Here is a 16,874-nt window from a genome sequence, read left to right as displayed (position 1 = left end):
TTAATTCTTCTCCCTTTTGGCCAAATGAATTTAGTTCTTGTCATCTTACTTTCAAAGCTGTATTTTTAAATAATAAAACAGTGTTAGATATAGCTGAAAGCAGGCGACAGGATGCATCTGAGATTTCACAATAATTTAGGCTTTTGGAGACAGTAGTGTCTATTTTACTAAGACCAGTAATCAAATATTATGAATTAATCCCTTGTCAGAAGTTTTTGAACATTTGAAACAGTAACTGGATTTTTTTAAAACCATTTACTCTGTTACTGCATGTAAAAGCCTAATGTCAGACTTCAAGTAAATTCTCCAGCCTGTTTTAATATTAATTACAATGAGAACTTGAATTCAGTGTTTAATTTTTAAACACTGAATTAATTTTTCCTTTGTTTGTTAAAACACTGTGAAATAGGTTGGAAACTCTTGTGACATCTGACATGGGACTTTATGGTGTTTGATGCAGAGTGTTGCATGTTTGCTCATATCCTGCTCTGGCAATGTTAATGCTATTCATTCTTTAGCAGGTGGGACTGGGAAGAAGTCCAGGTTTATCTGTCTTTTCCTCAGGGAACTGGAAGATCCAGGAGATTATGGGATTCAGAGATTCTTAACTTCTAAAGCACTTGTTTGAATTGTTAGTAGCTGAAAAGTTTCAGACACTAAATATATTTGCAAAGCTTCTTACTTGCAATTTGTATACCAAATGGTATCCTGCAGTAAGCTTTTTAGTGGGTACTTTCTCCTGGAAAAGTCATGTAGAAGTTAACAAATATGTAATGACTAGGATTTGACAGACATTAGCTCTAATCTCAGTAATACATCATGGCCTGTTTGTTCACTGTAATTTTTGCACACAATATTGCTAAGTCATTACCTGGTATTATATATAGATCTTCTGTTTAGCTCAGATTCCTAGATACTCTGAAATGAAAAGTGGAAATGATGAGGATTGGAGGTTTATCACTTCTTCCTCTCCAGGATCTTGACTACTACTGGTTAAACTTGTGAGCGCACTCAAGGCAGTTACAGAGATGACTGCACCAAGACTAAAAATTATTCTGAAGATGCATCTTTGTAATGGTTTGACCAATAATTTGAGCTTTGCAAACTCATGCCTTTGGCTCCAAGCACTGGGTATTCTAAAGCTGGCTCATAATGAGTAATGGAAATTTGCCTCTTCCAGGTGACACCCTAGACACATTGCCAATATACCTAGTTCAAATTTACTAAGCAAGTAAGCAATAAAGTAAAGTCTACAGAGGTATATAAAACTAGGGTTGCTTGGATTTACTGCCAATAGATACATGATGAGTATGATTAAGAGGCACTTAATGCTGACTTTCTAATAACTCTCTGCTAAAATATGTATTTCAGGCAGTTCTGTCAGCTTTATTGTTACTTTTTAATTTTGGTCTAAAGATTTTTATCAGACGTGATTGTTCCCTTTGGGGATTGTAGGATGCATAAATTTCTCAAGATGAGAGAGTTTCTGTGATTCATTTTTCTTGGGCTCTGTTGGCTAAGATGAAACTCCCTTCCAGTGTTTGTAGTGTTGTTTTTTATTCTGAATTCTTCTCTTAAATCTTCAGTTTGATTTGATATTACTTATAGCACAGAAAAAGTTTCCTTTCTGTATCAGTGCAGGAGGTCTCTATACTGGTTTGAATAGAGGAAGTGTTATTCTTTTCACTGTTGGAAAGAAATTGGGTTTGAATTCCCATATTTTTGTTTATATTACAACTGAGTTCAGCCTGTGTTTGTGCTGAAAGAAGCTAGAAATTGAAGCCCTCTGTGAAAACCTACTGCCCTAAACCTAAATGCGTATTGTTTTATCTTCATTTTCAAGGTGAAAGCTATTTAAGCCTTACGTCTTTAAAATAAATGTTTTAACTATGTGCATCTCACCCATGACATAAATGTAGCTTGCATGTCCAGCATAGGCAACTGCTTTTGACTATGTCTGCCTTGGCTTTACAGGTAGGTCACACACCCAGCTCTTGGTTAGTCAGTTAGGTGTCCAGCGCTAAAAAGATGCCTTTGTGCTACCCTCCTGGTTCCCAGTTACTGCTCCAAAAGGACACTGCTCTCACAAAAGTCTTCCCTCTTGTGTGCCAGCCCTGCCTGGACATCTCAGATACTACTCCAGAGTGTCTCAGTGGTATGAGACACTGTTTCATTTAGAAGTTGGTGTAAAAGTAGAGGGTCCTGCTTTATCTGTTACCAAACGACCACTGCTGCCCTATTGTCCTTTTGGAGAAGAGATCCATAGTGACAGACTGGTAGCAGCCCATTCCACCTTCAGGAAACTCTATCTAGTGAGGGACTGGATTCCATTTCACATAGCTCTAGAGACCGAATTCTTAGCTAGTCTAGAGAGCGAGTCTACATAAGCAGCTTAGTGACCTAAACACCTTGAGGGGGTTTTGTGCTGAGGTGTCTGAGTGAGATGATAGTGCCCATTCTTCCGTACGACTGAAGAGGAAACCTAAATGACTAATATGCACTGCAGCCTCAGAGTGTATGTCTACATGGTATGCTAAACACCACAATTAGACTGCAAGTGTGTACTAAGGGACAGCCAGGCGTGCTGACCAGATAGCCCAAGAACTTGAGTGTCCAGGGTGCTTTGTCTGATGTTTCAGGCACTGCTGCAGCAAGTGTCTGGGACTGCCTGTGAGACAGCAGCATGTGAAGGAGGTAGAGTGGGACATGCTCATGGCCACTTGGGAGAGGACTCCTATTTGGTAGCATAGGTATGGCTTCAAGACATTGCCATCAAAAACACGAAGGCGTATGCAGGTGTGTTCATATTCAAATCCATGCCTGGGGAGTCCACCGTATGGATAGGGCTCCAGCCTACTAAACCCCCTGCCCTCCTTCAAAAACACCAGTTAAAGAGCTTGATGACTATGTGAAGCCATTTCATGTGAGATTCAACATGGATTAATTGCTTAAATATTTACCCACTTTCTCGGTGGGGGGGGTTATGGCACATGCCAACTTCCACGTCGCTGCTGTTACACTGCAGTAGTACTTATGCTTATTAGCCTTAAGGTTAATTGGAGTGTTTCTAGGCGGGTTGCACTAAGCCTGCAATACAGACATAGTTCCTTTACAGGGAACTTCTTATACCTCTTGAGAAATCCCCAGGAGCAAATAAAGAAACCCATTTCCTCTTTGTGGCAGCAGAAGTTCCCTGGGGAAAGTCCCATGGTGCTGGCCCTGGGCTGTCTAACCAAGCGTAAGAGGTTGTTGCCTATGAGTACATGGTGAACTTCATAATTGTATGATGATCTAAAAGCTGACTTCTTTTCCATTCTCTTTGTCATTCCCTCATCCTACTATAGATATACATACACAGACAGAGATAGACACACAGACACATATATATGTATGCACACACACATACTGTAATGGGGAACGTGGGTGGCTGTTCTCATACTAGTATTTTGGAAAACTAAACCTAGGCTTTTGGTGTTAAAAATGGTGTGCAGTGCCCAGCGTGGTGGTTCAGCGTTGCCTCCTCTCTGTGTTTCCTCAGTAACCATAGCTACCACTCTCCCCTTCGCTGGAGCAGACTTCTCAGAGATCCCTCCTTGTAGAATAACTGATGTGATTACTTTACAGACCCCAGTAGAAAGCTACTGCAGTGGAAACCCAGTCTCTTCTACTGGCTTCAGCCTGTTTCCTGGCTTGGCTGCTCAACCCATGACCAAAACCTGCCCCTGGTTTGCTCTGTGCTCAGCTCTCCACATACCTGTCCCCTCTTTACTGGCTTTGGTTGGCAGGAGCACCTGACACCATCTGTTGCTAATCTGAAGAAAATGAGCAGTGGTCCTGGCTTCTGCTGAGTAAGTTGATGCTTGGCAGTAAATCTTGTAAGACTGATTATCCTGAATTCTCTTCACCAGCTACTGGAGGTGCGAGTGTTAAAAAAGTACATGCCTCTTCATAAAAAGCATGCAAGGATTTCAGGTCTCCTGCAGAAGAGGCAAGCTAGCAGGGGAGAATAAATCATCACAGGCACTGTGGTACTGATGATTTGTATTCTTGTAGCACCTCTTCCTTTAGGCCTGAAGGGCCACAAAATAGAAGGCGTTCCCCTGCCCCAGATGATGGATAATCTTGGCATAGCAGAAGGAAAGTAGCAGATGGATATAGATGCATGGGGGAACACAGTCAACCTGGGTCAGGATGATGCCAGTCTTAGCTTAGCAACTGTCTAGCTTCAGTTGAATTTTTGAGGCTTTATGACTTTGGATCATTTCAGTGGAGAGATGCAACATAAACATGACTGTCTTTGTGCTGTCATGAAAGAAAAGGAGGAACATTTTGTAACATTTCTAATAAGTAAGGAAAGGTACTTTTTTTTTGCCTTTTTCTTTGTGAGATCTGTTTGCAGAGTGGTTCTTGTCTCAGTAACACGCTGCTGTAGTTGCCACAACCCATCACCGAGTCAATGCACTGCCATGGAAGTGAAAACTAGATAATGATGCTTTTTGCTTTTCTATCTTACAGAAAATAGTTATCACAAGTGCACTGGTTAGATGAGAGGGATCCTGCTTGAGACTGATGTCTTAGGGTAGGTGTTTACAGCCTTGCTATTGCTGTATACTCTTATTTCAGTAGCTAACTAGCCGTCAAGTGTCTACTCTGGAATGAGGCAAATCGTTTTAGGCTTCCTAAGCTGTGTTGCTTAGGTTGTCATTGACTACCAACAAGTAGACCTTGTTGGTTAGAATTCCCACTGGCAGTTACAGAACTTGAAGCTACAGCACAGAAATAAACACTTAACATGTAAATTTCCAACTATAGTACTATCCTGTATTGTTCTTAAATTGTTCATGCAAATATGTCTGCCAACTGAGATGTTTTTGGGTGTCCTGCTTGGCCAACAGATGCTGATTTTAGGGTGTAAGTCTACCAGAAGCCCTGTGTCATATCTTGCTATACTGGACACCTCTGATTCCCCTGGACGCCTCAGTTGTTACCAGTCACCTGAGCTTGGGCAACTGAATCACACACACACCTCCCTCCCTACACTGTCTAACACTGAAGAATTCTGCTCAGAGTCTCTGAACGTGGTGCATATCTTCATTCAGGAAACCTCAAGCACTGGTGTAAGAGCAGCAGCTGAAAGAATGGCTTTCTAACAAGTTCTCAGCCTAGATATATGCAGGGTTTACATCATACTAGGGACAAAGAATTTCATATGTGAGTGGAAGAAAGCTTATTTTCACTAGCTAGGCCAAGTAGGCAGATTCTACATGGTATGTTCTCGGTTGAATTCTTTAGACTACTATTTACCACAACACTTTTTCAATGCTGTGTTCTTGTCAGGCATGTCACTTCAACTGAATGCTGCCTGTGCACTTTGTACCTCGTGATGCAGCCCTGCAGGGAAGAGGTACAGCAGGAGCTGTATGAAGGGACAGTGGTGTGGGCTATTCCGTAGCCTGTGCTAGTGGCAGCCTGCGTGCAAGCCTCCTACATTGGCAGCAAGCAAATGCATCTGCAGCTGGACAAGCAGCTGCCAGACTCTAGTCTGTGCCCTCCGTGCAGGGCTTTGGTGCTGATGTGCACTTCCCCTGTTGTAGGAGAATAGCATCTCACAAGCCAGGCAGTGGCATTTCACAGACTTTTGCTGATGCCTGATGGGAGCCTGAGTTATATCCTGGGGCCAACAAACCAAGTGATCCATCCCAGAGTACTGCACCTTCTGCTTGCAGCCCACCACAGCAAAGACACACTACCTTCTCAGTGTTGCCGATCTCATCTACCTTCCCACGCTCTCTGTGTCAAATTTTCACATCACTTGGTTGCGTTTTGTCTTAATTTAGAGCTAGTTTTGCAAGAAAGCAATGCTGCTGTACTGCCGTACTGCCGTATGCTGTGACTTTCACAACAGGGCTTACGTGAGCTGAGATCCCAAGGAGTTACTCAAGGTCAAGAAAGTTTCTTGCTATGCCTTTGTACAGGGCCAATGGCACAATAAGTCCTTGACTGGGACCAGTGGATGTTAGCTTAATACAAGCCAGAAGAGGTTAGTTTACAAAAAGAACAGGAGTGATGCTACTGTTCTGAATGGTGGGCATAGGGAAGCATGTAACTTTCTGTTCACAGCTGAAGCTGTATGATTTTCTCTAAATTGGTGTATCACTTAGCTTTGCCAGTTGCCTCCATTCCTGAGGAAAGTAAATGTTTTCAGTAAAAGAATTCCTGCTTATTTTAATGAACATCTCCTTTGCAAATGAATGGGAAGGGTTAGAGAATGAAGCAGCAGCATTACATCAGTGTGTGAAACTGTGTTATATGCAGAGATACCCACAGAGGACCAGAATTGTCTGGGTTGTTTTGTTGCCGTGCAGAGAAGCTGCAATTGTATTCATGTCTGATTTTGAATGAAAGTAGGAATGCTTTAAAGAAAGATCACAACGATTGATTTTAAATACCCCACAGTCCTGAAGAGCCCTATACCCCTGAGACCTTAGATGAAGTCAGGTCGACGGAGCGACTTGCCTTAGTCGATGAGGAATGCGTTAGAGATCAGTAGCTCTGGACGTCCATAAATCCATGTCCAGATGGTGCACCTGCTGAGGGAACTGGCGGAAGTCATTTAGACCACTCGCCATCATCTTTACCAAGTCCTGGGAAACGGGAGAGGTGCCTGAGGACTGGAAAAGCAAATGTCACTCCGGTCTTCAAAAAGGGCAAGAAGGAGGACCCGGGTAACTATAGACCGGTCAGCCTCACCTCCATCCCTGGGAAAGTGATGGAACACCTTGTCCTTGGTGCCATCTTAAGGCATATCAAGGATAAGAGGGTTATGAGGGGCAGTCAACATGGCTTCACCAGGGGGAAATCATGTTTGACCAATCTTAGCCTTTTATGAGGAAATAACACGGTGGATGGATGATTTTCTACCTTGACTTCAGCAAAGCCTTTGACACAGTCTCCCACAGCATCCTCACAGCTAAATTGAGGAAGTGTGGACTGGATGACCAGGTAGTGAGGTGGACTGCGAACTGGCTGAAGGAGAGAAGCCAGAGAGTTGTAGTCTATGGGGCTGAGTCTAGTTGGAGGCCTGTAACTAGTGGAGTGCCTCAACATTATTTAATATATTCATCAATGATTTAGATTGTGTACTATCATTTTGCTGATGACACTAAGCTGGGAGGAGTGGCTGACACGCCAGCGAGACCTGGACAGGCTGGAGAGTTGGGCAGGGAATAACTTGATGAAATATAACAAGGGAAAGTGTAGAGTCCTGCATCTGGGCAGGAACAACCCCAGGTTCCAGTATAGGTTGGGGAACAACCTGCTAGAGAGCAGTGTAGGGGAGAGGGACCTGGGGGTCCTAGTGGACGACAGGATGACCATGAGCCAACACTGTGCCCTTGTGGCTAAGAAGGCCAATGGCATCCTGGGATGTATTAGAAGGGCGGTGGTTAGTAGGTCGAGAGAGGTCCTCCTTCCCCTCTACTGTGCCCTGGTGAGACCCCATCTGGAATATTGTGTCCAGTTCTGGGCCCCTCAGTTCAAGAAGGACAGGGAGCTGCTGGAGAGAGTCCAGCGCAGGGCAACCAAGATGATTAAGGGAGTGGAGCATCTCCCTTATGAGGAAAGACTGAGGGAGCTGGGTCTTTATAGTTTAGAGAAGAGGAGACTTGACCTTATAAGTGTCTATAAATATATAAAGGGGGAGTGTCACGAGGATGGAGCCAGGCTCTACTCAGTGGCAAACAATGATAGGACAAGGGGTAATGGGTGCAAACTGGAACACAAGAGGTTCCACTTAAACTTGAGAAGGAACTTCTTCTCAGTGAGGGTGACGGAACACTGGAACAGGCTGCCCAGGGAGGTTGTGGAGTCTCCTTCCCTGGAGACATTCAAAGCCCGCCTGGACACATTCCTGTGTAACGTTATCTAGCTGTTCCTGCTCTGGCAGGGGGATTGGACTAGATGATCTTTTGAGGTCCCTTCCAATCTCCAGCATACTGTGATACTGTGTGATAGTAGCTGTTCTAAAATTTAACTCAGAATAGCATTCTCAGGAAAAATCAGTTTTAACCACATTCAGATTAAACTATGAAGGGTCAAACCAGTTTACTAGTCTTAAAAAAAAGGTAACTGTGGAAACATGCCAAATCTATTTATTTTTTTTCAATCAGAATTATTAGAACCATATAATCATTTAGATTGGAAAGCCCTTTAAGATTCTCAGATCCAACTGTTAACCTAGCATTGCCAAGTCCACCACTAAACCACATGTCCATGTCTTATAAATATGTCCAGGATGGTGACTCAGCCACTTCCCTAGGCAGCCTGTTCCGATGCTTGAACAAAGACGCTTAAAGAACAAGTATGCAAAGTATGTAATTTTTTTCTTCCTGAGAATCAAAGAGTCCATTTGTTTACAGGAAGGATGAAGAGTTTTGTAACTTCCCTGAAAGTATGCAAATGCATTGTATGAGGAAGACCTTCAAGCTCATGAAGCAATGAAGGCACTCATAGGCAATGTCGTATGAAGCAATTCTTGTAATGATCACTTGGAGCAATAGCTCCAAGTCTGGCTGGGATGGAGTTAACTTAATTCACAGCAGCCCACACGGTGCTGTGTTTTGGATATGTGGCTAAAGCAGTGCTGGTGACACATCAGTGGGCCTTCGATGAGCAGTGCTGGCTGGGCATCCAGGATTTCTCTTTTCCCCACTCTCTCCTCCACTGAGCAGGCTGGGGGAGCACAGGCGGTAGGGAAGGGGGCACACTCAGGACAGCTGATGCAAATTGGCCAAAGGGATGTTCCAGACCATATAGCATCATGCTCAGCAATAAAAACTGAGGTAGAGGGAGAAGGGGGGACAGGGAATGGCTTCCTAGGTGGGCAGGGGTCAGAGGCTGGCTGGGCATCGGTGTGCCTATGGCAGGTGGTGAGACACTTCCTTTGGTTCACTTTATTTTCCTTTTCCCTTTACTGATTAAACTGTGTTTATCTCAACTGACGAGTTGTCTCAGGTTTGTTCTTCCTGTTTTCTCCCTCTGCCCTGCTGGAGGTGGGGAGTGAGCAAGCAGCTGTGTAGGTGCTTGGCTTCTGGCCAGAGACAACCCACCACAGTCCTTTCTGGCACCTGAAGTGGGACTCAAGGGGTTCAAGATAATGACAGATTTGATTGGAGTGTGCTAGACTGAGTTACAGCTGTTACAGATATTTAGCTGTTACTTGACAGGCTGGTACTTAGGGTTGCTGGTCCCAATGATGGCATATTAATTCCCTTATTTCCTTTCCCTGCTGTTGCTTTGCTCCCTTTCTTGCTGTACATTGAATTCCAGGGCTCATTGATGCTCCTTTCAGCTTTTGCTGTTTCCTGTGTTGTTTATCACTTTGTTTTGCCTTGCCTGTAAATCCATGATAAAAGCACTGGCCTTGAGCCCAGCTTGGTGTTTGGACCTTGCATCACTGCCCTCCCAGTCTCTGGAGAGCCATTTTATGGAGACAGCTGCAGTTCTACCTTACTCCTCTCTGGGAGCTGTTTCCTGGGGAGAGTGAAGCATGGCACCTCCCCCTTCACCTCGGGGGTAGAAATTTCCAGCTTTATTGTAATGACCACTCAGTTTCTTGAATATGCCTATGCAATCAGAGCTCTCATATGGATGTGCGCTGTGAACCTGATTTTGTCTTCTCTAAAGGTAGCCAGCTGGTAGAGAATACAGCACAGAAGCTTTCCCTGAAGCAGCCAGTTCCTGGGTGGCAAGCTGTGTATGAGAATTTGGGCGATACAGAATTGACTTTCTTCATAGGGGTGCTGTGTTTTGGGTGTGTGGCTAAACCAGTGTTGGTAACCCACCAAAAACCTAGCACACCTTGTGTTCCCAGGCAGTTTCCCACCTGAGTACCCCTCCAGGTCTTCCTTTTCCAAATGGTTGATCCAGAATCAATAAACATTCAGGACTGTCTTCAAGCTTACTTCAGTGTTCTTCAGGCCATCTTGGTAGAGTCCTAGTTAGTGGTGTTTCTCATCAGCTTCTTGTATCATCTCATAATGAAAAGATTTAACCTAGAGGGTTGGGGTTTGTTCTGGTTTGGGGTTTTGGTTGTTTTTTTTTTTTGTACTGTTACTCCAGTAGAGACAATACTGCTTTATTATCCAGGGTGCAATATTACATCTCACTGGATGTGCTGGTTTCAGCTAAGATAGAGTTAATTTTCTTCATAGTAGTTGGTATGGGGCCATGTTTTGTATTTGTGCTGGAAACAGCGTTGATAACGCAGGGATGTTTTAGCTATTGCTGAGGGGTGCTTAGGCAGAGTCATGGCTTTTTCTGCCTCTCACCCCACTAGCAAGTAGACTAGGGGTGCACAAAAGGTTGGGAAGGGACACAGCTGGGACAGCTGACCAAAGGGATATTTCAGACCATATGGCATCATGCTCAGCCTATAAAGCTGGGGAAGAAGAAGGAAGGTGGGGCCATTCTGAGTGATGGTGTTTATCTTCCCATGGAACCATTAGGCATGATAGAGCCCTGCTTTCCTGCCCATGGGTAATGGTGAATGAATTCCTTGTTTTGCTTTGCTTGTGCACATGGCTTTTCCTTTGCTTTCCCTATTAAACTGTCTTTATCTGAACCCACAAGTTTTCTCACTTTTACCCTTCTGATTCTCTCCCCAGTTTCACTGGGGATGGGGAATCAGTGAGCAGCTGTGTGGGGCTTAGTTGCCAGTGGGAGTTAAACTGTGAATGACACTGGGGTAATTAGTACAACTCAGCTAGGTCAGTAGCACTGGAAATGGTCTTTGTGCTTTGTTTTGCAGTTTGTATTGTTCTTTTGCAGCCATGTTAACTGGTAGGTAATAATGTCGTGGCTAGTTTACCACAATTTATGCTTGGATGAAGTCCTGAAGCTGTACTGCTATAAATAAAATCCCATGGGTAGCGGTATTTTGAATTTACTAGCCATCTCAGACAGATATACTAACTCTGTAGGCCCAGAAGAATAATTGGTAATCAGCAGATATTTTGCATTCTCAGTTAATTCACTACCTCATGCCTTGTGCGGGGCCTTTTTAGTGGATGTCTTTTTTTAATGGATGTTTTCTTTATTTAAATACTAGATTTTGGAAAACTGGCCTGCAGTCCATTTGATGTTTATTTGTTTCATTCACTTTTGCACATGCTAACTTAGCTATCTCATCTTCCTAAGCTTCTCCTGTAGTTAATGGCGCAAGGGACTCTTTCAGTGTCTTATACACTTTACATTAGCAAGTAGTGCAAAGCAGTGATAGACCTGAATAGCAAAGCAGTCAGTGTTGAGGACCTGACACCCACGCTGTAAAAATGTTAGGGATTTTCTTTTTTTCCTTCAGAATAGTCCTTGTCCGTTCCTGTGGACTGAATGCTCATTGCATCTGGAGTGTATTGGGTACACTCCTGGACTTCATCTTCCAGTTTACTTGATTTAAAGAAATACAAAGTTCGTATTCTCTGAGAATGAATAAAGGGAACCAAAGCACAGTGGCTGGACAGATTGGGAATTTGACTTCAAAAGCACTCTTCAGATCCAGACTAAAATGCTAATACAAATGCACCCTCAAAGCACCCATGTCAGAGTGCAGTTCCGAATCTATTGCTGTGGCAGTCACCCTTTTTCTTCATTCCTCTTACAGCAAGTCTGTGGAGACTCACCAGCTGCTTCATTGAAGCAAATTTGGGTGCTGACAGTTGTGCTGTGTCTTCTATGCAATATCATTGCAGTGCAGAGCTGCCCTCCTGGCAGGATCACACTTTGACTAACTCAGCTGCTTTAAAAGACTCTTGGCAGTCATTCATCAGATGACCAAGCAGCGTAGGCTTAGCCTGGTAAATTAAAATGTGTCCAGGTACTGGAGATGGATGTCTTCTTGGGTACCTTTAGATATCTTCAGTGTAGATGTCTGTATGTAGGTAAGTCAGTTGCTCTCCCTTTATAAAGAAGACAGACACTTCATCAGGCCTAGTTTAAATGTCTGTGTTAGGATTAAATGATTCATGACCTGAAAGTCCTAGTTTTTCTCCACTGACTGTAAGGGGACTCTGAGCAACTATTTAGAAACACAAGTGCTGCTGATGCCTCAGCCTGCATGAGAAGCCCACTTTTCCTTTCCATATCTGAGCCAGACTTCAGAGATCTACTTGAGGATTCCTCTTGAGGGCTGGGTTGGGTTTTGGTTTTTTTTTGTGAGATTGACTCACTTGTCTCATTTGCTGTAATTTTCATACCCAGTGAGCTAATGATGACTTGTTTCACAAGTTTTTAATCAGTTCCTAGTGTTTGTTGCCTGGCCCAAAATGTCTCCCAGACATATCAACCATCATTAGTTTTCACCCCACAATCTGAGCTCAAATCCCATTAAATCTTAGGACTGCATACAAATATACTGATGCTGGAACAATGTATAATTTATATCTTGGTGGATGGTTGACAGCATTGATAGCCTATAGCATATTAACATACGGAATTATCAAGCCCCTTAAAGGAATAATGAATGCTGCTTACACCAACATTCTGCCAAAAACATTCCTTTGTAATGTAAATGAAAGAACACACCAAAGTGGTTAGTTACAGGCCCTACTGCTGTGTCTGCTCAAACCAATGTGCTGAAAAGGGCTGTTCCTAGTCAATCTTTTTAGCCTTAATATGATGCTTTATTTTTCACTCTGGGGCTATCAAGTATTTCCCTGCTTAAGGACAGCTATGAGTGGTGGTAGAGGGTGACAAATTTCTTAAAAATGTGATGCAAAAATGGATCGTTTTAATCTGGAGCACAACAGGGAGATGATCACTGCATTCTAGAAAACGCAAACCTGCACGGCAGTGAACTGCTTGTGTCAGAGTCACAGCCAGCTCCCTGTAAAAACATCCAGAACACTCAATATTGTTACTCATGCATGGCTGGCAATCTTTACTTTGTTTTCATCCTGATTCCTTTGAAGAATTCATTTAATGAGCACAAACATGCATCATGGTTTTTTCCTCCTGTGTTCCTTGCAATGTTGACATTCTCCTGATCTTTACTTGTAGCCTCCCACTACAAAGAAACACCACCACAAAGCATCACAAGCCAGGAAATGCCATCACTTTAATGTTCTTAAGAAAAAAACAATTGGGTTTTGTCCCTTTTCACATCAATTTCAAGAATAAAAATTGCCTCCTGTTTGTTAGCCATATGCTTCTGTTGCAGGATGAATATGGGTTGGGTTTTTTAGGTTATAACAATGATAAAACAAATATATTGTTTAGCTGCTCTTACCCTCATGGTAAGAACCCTCCCATCCTCTGAATAAGCTGTTTACCCAGCAAGGAAGCTGCTTGTTGCTTTGCACCCCTGGCCTGGATCAGACCATTTCTTTTATGGCTGTCTCTGCACTGCCTCCCGAGTCTGGATTTGGCTGTGCTCTTTTCCCCGTGTCCTGGTTTATGTTTTGCTTTGTAATGATCTTTGACAATGTATTTCAACAGCTTTATCCACTGATTTTTTCTGTAAGTATGGTGATGTGGGGTATTTTTAGTCTTGCTTTTAGTGTTTTTTAACAATGCCATTGATTAACATGTATAATTTACACTCCCTTGTTCATCCCCAAATCCTGGAATTTCACAGCTCACCTAGTTTATGGGTTGTTTTTTTTTGACTTCTCCCGAATGCGGCTGCAAGCAAAATCCTGGGTATGATGTACCAGAGGAGTACAAAGTAATCATTGTGTTGTAGCACATTACCACCAATATTGTGCTGGCCCTCTTTGCCACATGCAAAAGGACAATGATGTCCTTATTCGCTCATCTCTTTATTCAGGGCAGAAGTGAGGCCATTTGTATGCCACCTGTTCATTCAGCCTGGTCAAACGTGGGTATGAAAGAAGAGCACTATCTTTCCCGAGCACATTAAAGCTGTCTGTGCTCCAGCTGCCAGGTGGCTTCACTCTGTAACATGGCATGTTACAAAATGAAATGGGCTAATTCTGGAATACTGCACATGCTCACTTTGTTCAGATAATTTTGGTCTCTGCATCAGATTCCTAAAGTGAACATTTGTTATCATATCTGTTAGCACGTAACTCAGATTCTCCATATCAGGAAAATAATTTCCTTGTACCTTGGTAGTTCTTCAGTATCACAAGAAGCAGAATTTCTTTAAACTTACCATCTTGCATGCTCTATTAAGATAGCAAGTACACTTAATGTACTGGTAGCACCATGGAGATAGGGAGAGGCTTTTACAGGCTCTACTAACACATTTTCTTCAGAATAGATCAACACAATAGAATAATAGAATTGTTTACATTGGAAAGACCTCTAAGGTCATTGAGTCCAACCATTAACGTAGCAGTGCTAAGTCCACCAGTAAACCATGTCCCTAAGTGCCATGTGTATATGTAGCATTATGATGAGGCTATCCTGTGGTGATCTAAGGAAGCCTGTGATAGGGAATATTGCAGAGGCAACAAATAAGATAAAAAAAAAATAAAAATCACCCTTTCATTCCAAAATCTGTGTGCAGCAACTGCATACAGGGTTTTCTCTAAGATCACATTATGTACTTGGAGCATTGTGTGCAGTGCTGGTATCCTCAACACAAGGACATGGAGCTCTTGGAACAAGTCCAGAGGAGGGCCACGAGGACGATCAGGGGACTGGAGCACCTCCCGTATGAAGACAGGCTGAGAAAGTTGGGGCTGTTCAGCCTGGAGAAGAGAAGGCTGCGTGGAGACCTCATAGCAGCCTTCCAGTATCTGAAGGGGGCCTATAGGGATGCTGGGGAGGGACTCTTCATTAGAGACTGTAGTGACAGGACAAGGGGTAATGGGTTAAAACTTAAACAGGGGAAGTTTAAATTGGATATAAGGAAGAAGTTCTTTACTTTGAGGGTGGTGAGGCACTGGAATGGGTTGCCCAGGGAAGTTGCAAATGCTCCATCCCTGGCAGTGTTCAAGGTCAGGTTGTACAGAGCCTTGGGTGACATGGTTTAGCGTGAGGTGTCCCTGCCCATGGCAGGGGGGTTGGAACTTGATGATCTTAAGGTCTTTCCAACCCTAACTATTCTATGATTCTAAATCAGGGGTTGCACACAGCAACTCATTTAGACCATGTTGCTTCCTACTACTGGATTAATTTCCTCTCAAGAAACTGGCTGCAGTCTTGTGCCGTGTTTGAAAGGCCAGTCTGGGAAGAAACTGAGAGGAATCTTAGAGGCTTAAGAAGTAGACTGAGACTACTACTCTGACCATCTAGACAGACCATCTTCAGGTAAAACACTCCTTTATTAATTTGTTCTGGGCTTTCCTTGGCTGTAACCTTTTACAGAGCTGTAGTACAAGATGCTCCAAGAAACAGGGCTTTAATTAAGGTCTTCGGGGTTGTAATCATAACCCAGCAGAAAAGGGAAAAACATCCACTGGCTTTAGTGGGCTTAATACACTGATCTGTAATGTCTAGCATGATCTACGTGAAGTCTTCTTCTCTGCAATATAATTTTAGATTTCAATACAAACAAATTTAGGCAAATATGTAACCTGCCTTCCGAGTTTCCAGTTAGTTAAATCATTTCCAATGACATTCACTAGAGGAAAATTATGAAGAACTTTATAAATTAGATTTACCTTCTATAGATACTACATCAGGCTTGGCATTTAGCAATCCTGGGGCATTACGGTACTAAAGGAGAGAATTAAATTCAGCATAGTCAGATATTAATTGAGAATGCTCATGTCCTTTCAAAAATAAGCCAACAAACTCCATTAAAATCCCAGTCAGCTACAGCTATTGAATACAATATATTGTCCTATCTGTGTGACTTTGGACACTTGCCCAAATATATGTCGGTGTACAAATATATTTGGACCCTTGTCTGAACATATGTAAATAGTACTGTAACTCCCAGGTATTTCTGTTGTATTGCTGTCTTTCTGTGTTTCTAAAATCTACCTTTGTTTGTTTAAGTATCCACTACAAATCGTTCTGCAGTATCTCGACTAAATTAAATTTTACCAGCGTTATTTATTTTGCCCTCTTCTGCCATTTGTCAAAGTGATTTTGTAGTCTACTTGTATCCTCTAAGGAGGCATAATCCCTCCCAGCTTTTTATCACCTTAATATAAGGTTGGTAAGACTCTCCACAGTTGTTAATTGACCTCACTAGTATCCTATTCAAAACATCCTCCCAAGATAATGATGAAGGATTACACTTACCTTGTATTTAATTTTTATTAAAATCTTACGGCTATCACACTGATCTACATGCAGCATTAGCTTCCACAAAGCGATGTGGTTTCAATTCTGGAGTCCTTACAAAACCATGTCCTTATGAAAAAAAAAAAAAAGGTATTTTTATACTTATCTGTGCTGTTTAAAATGTATATAAATGTATATTTATTGACAGATAATTGACAGATATTTTGGGTTGGGTTGGGTTTTAAGATATGTCATGTGGGGATCTGTTCAACCTTTCAAATACCACCCTAAGAAGCTATGTAAGGTGCCAGAGCCCCTTCATGAATCCTGACTGCCTCTAATTCACAACCAGAACCAGCAGTAAGCTGCAACTGTGAAAGAAGACATTGTTCACTGGAAAAATGCACAAACATGGCAAAGTGCAGATCTGCCGCACCACATCCAAATTTAGAGTATTCTTACCTCAGAAGGTCCAAGCCATGCCCTTCTGGACAGCTGAGAGACGGCTGTGAGTAACTGATGACAAAAATAGCAGATGACTCTTTCAGGGGAGGAACTCTTCATTCCCCATTCAGCTGCACAACAGTGCAGCCAGGTCTCAATAAGCACAATGTGGATGCCCCATAGCTCTCCAACTAGTGATTTTTGCTGGATGCTGATCTATGTAAGAGCTGTTT

The sequence above is a fragment of the Pezoporus occidentalis genome, unplaced genomic scaffold (assembly GCF_034315485.1).
Source record: "Pezoporus occidentalis ecotype Australia unplaced genomic scaffold, CSIRO_AGI_Poc_V1 ctg13, whole genome shotgun sequence".
Lineage (NCBI taxonomy): Eukaryota > Metazoa > Chordata > Aves > Psittaciformes > Psittacidae > Pezoporus > Pezoporus occidentalis.
The sequence above is the reverse complement of the archived record's forward strand: the minus strand, read 5'-3'. Positions refer to the sequence as shown.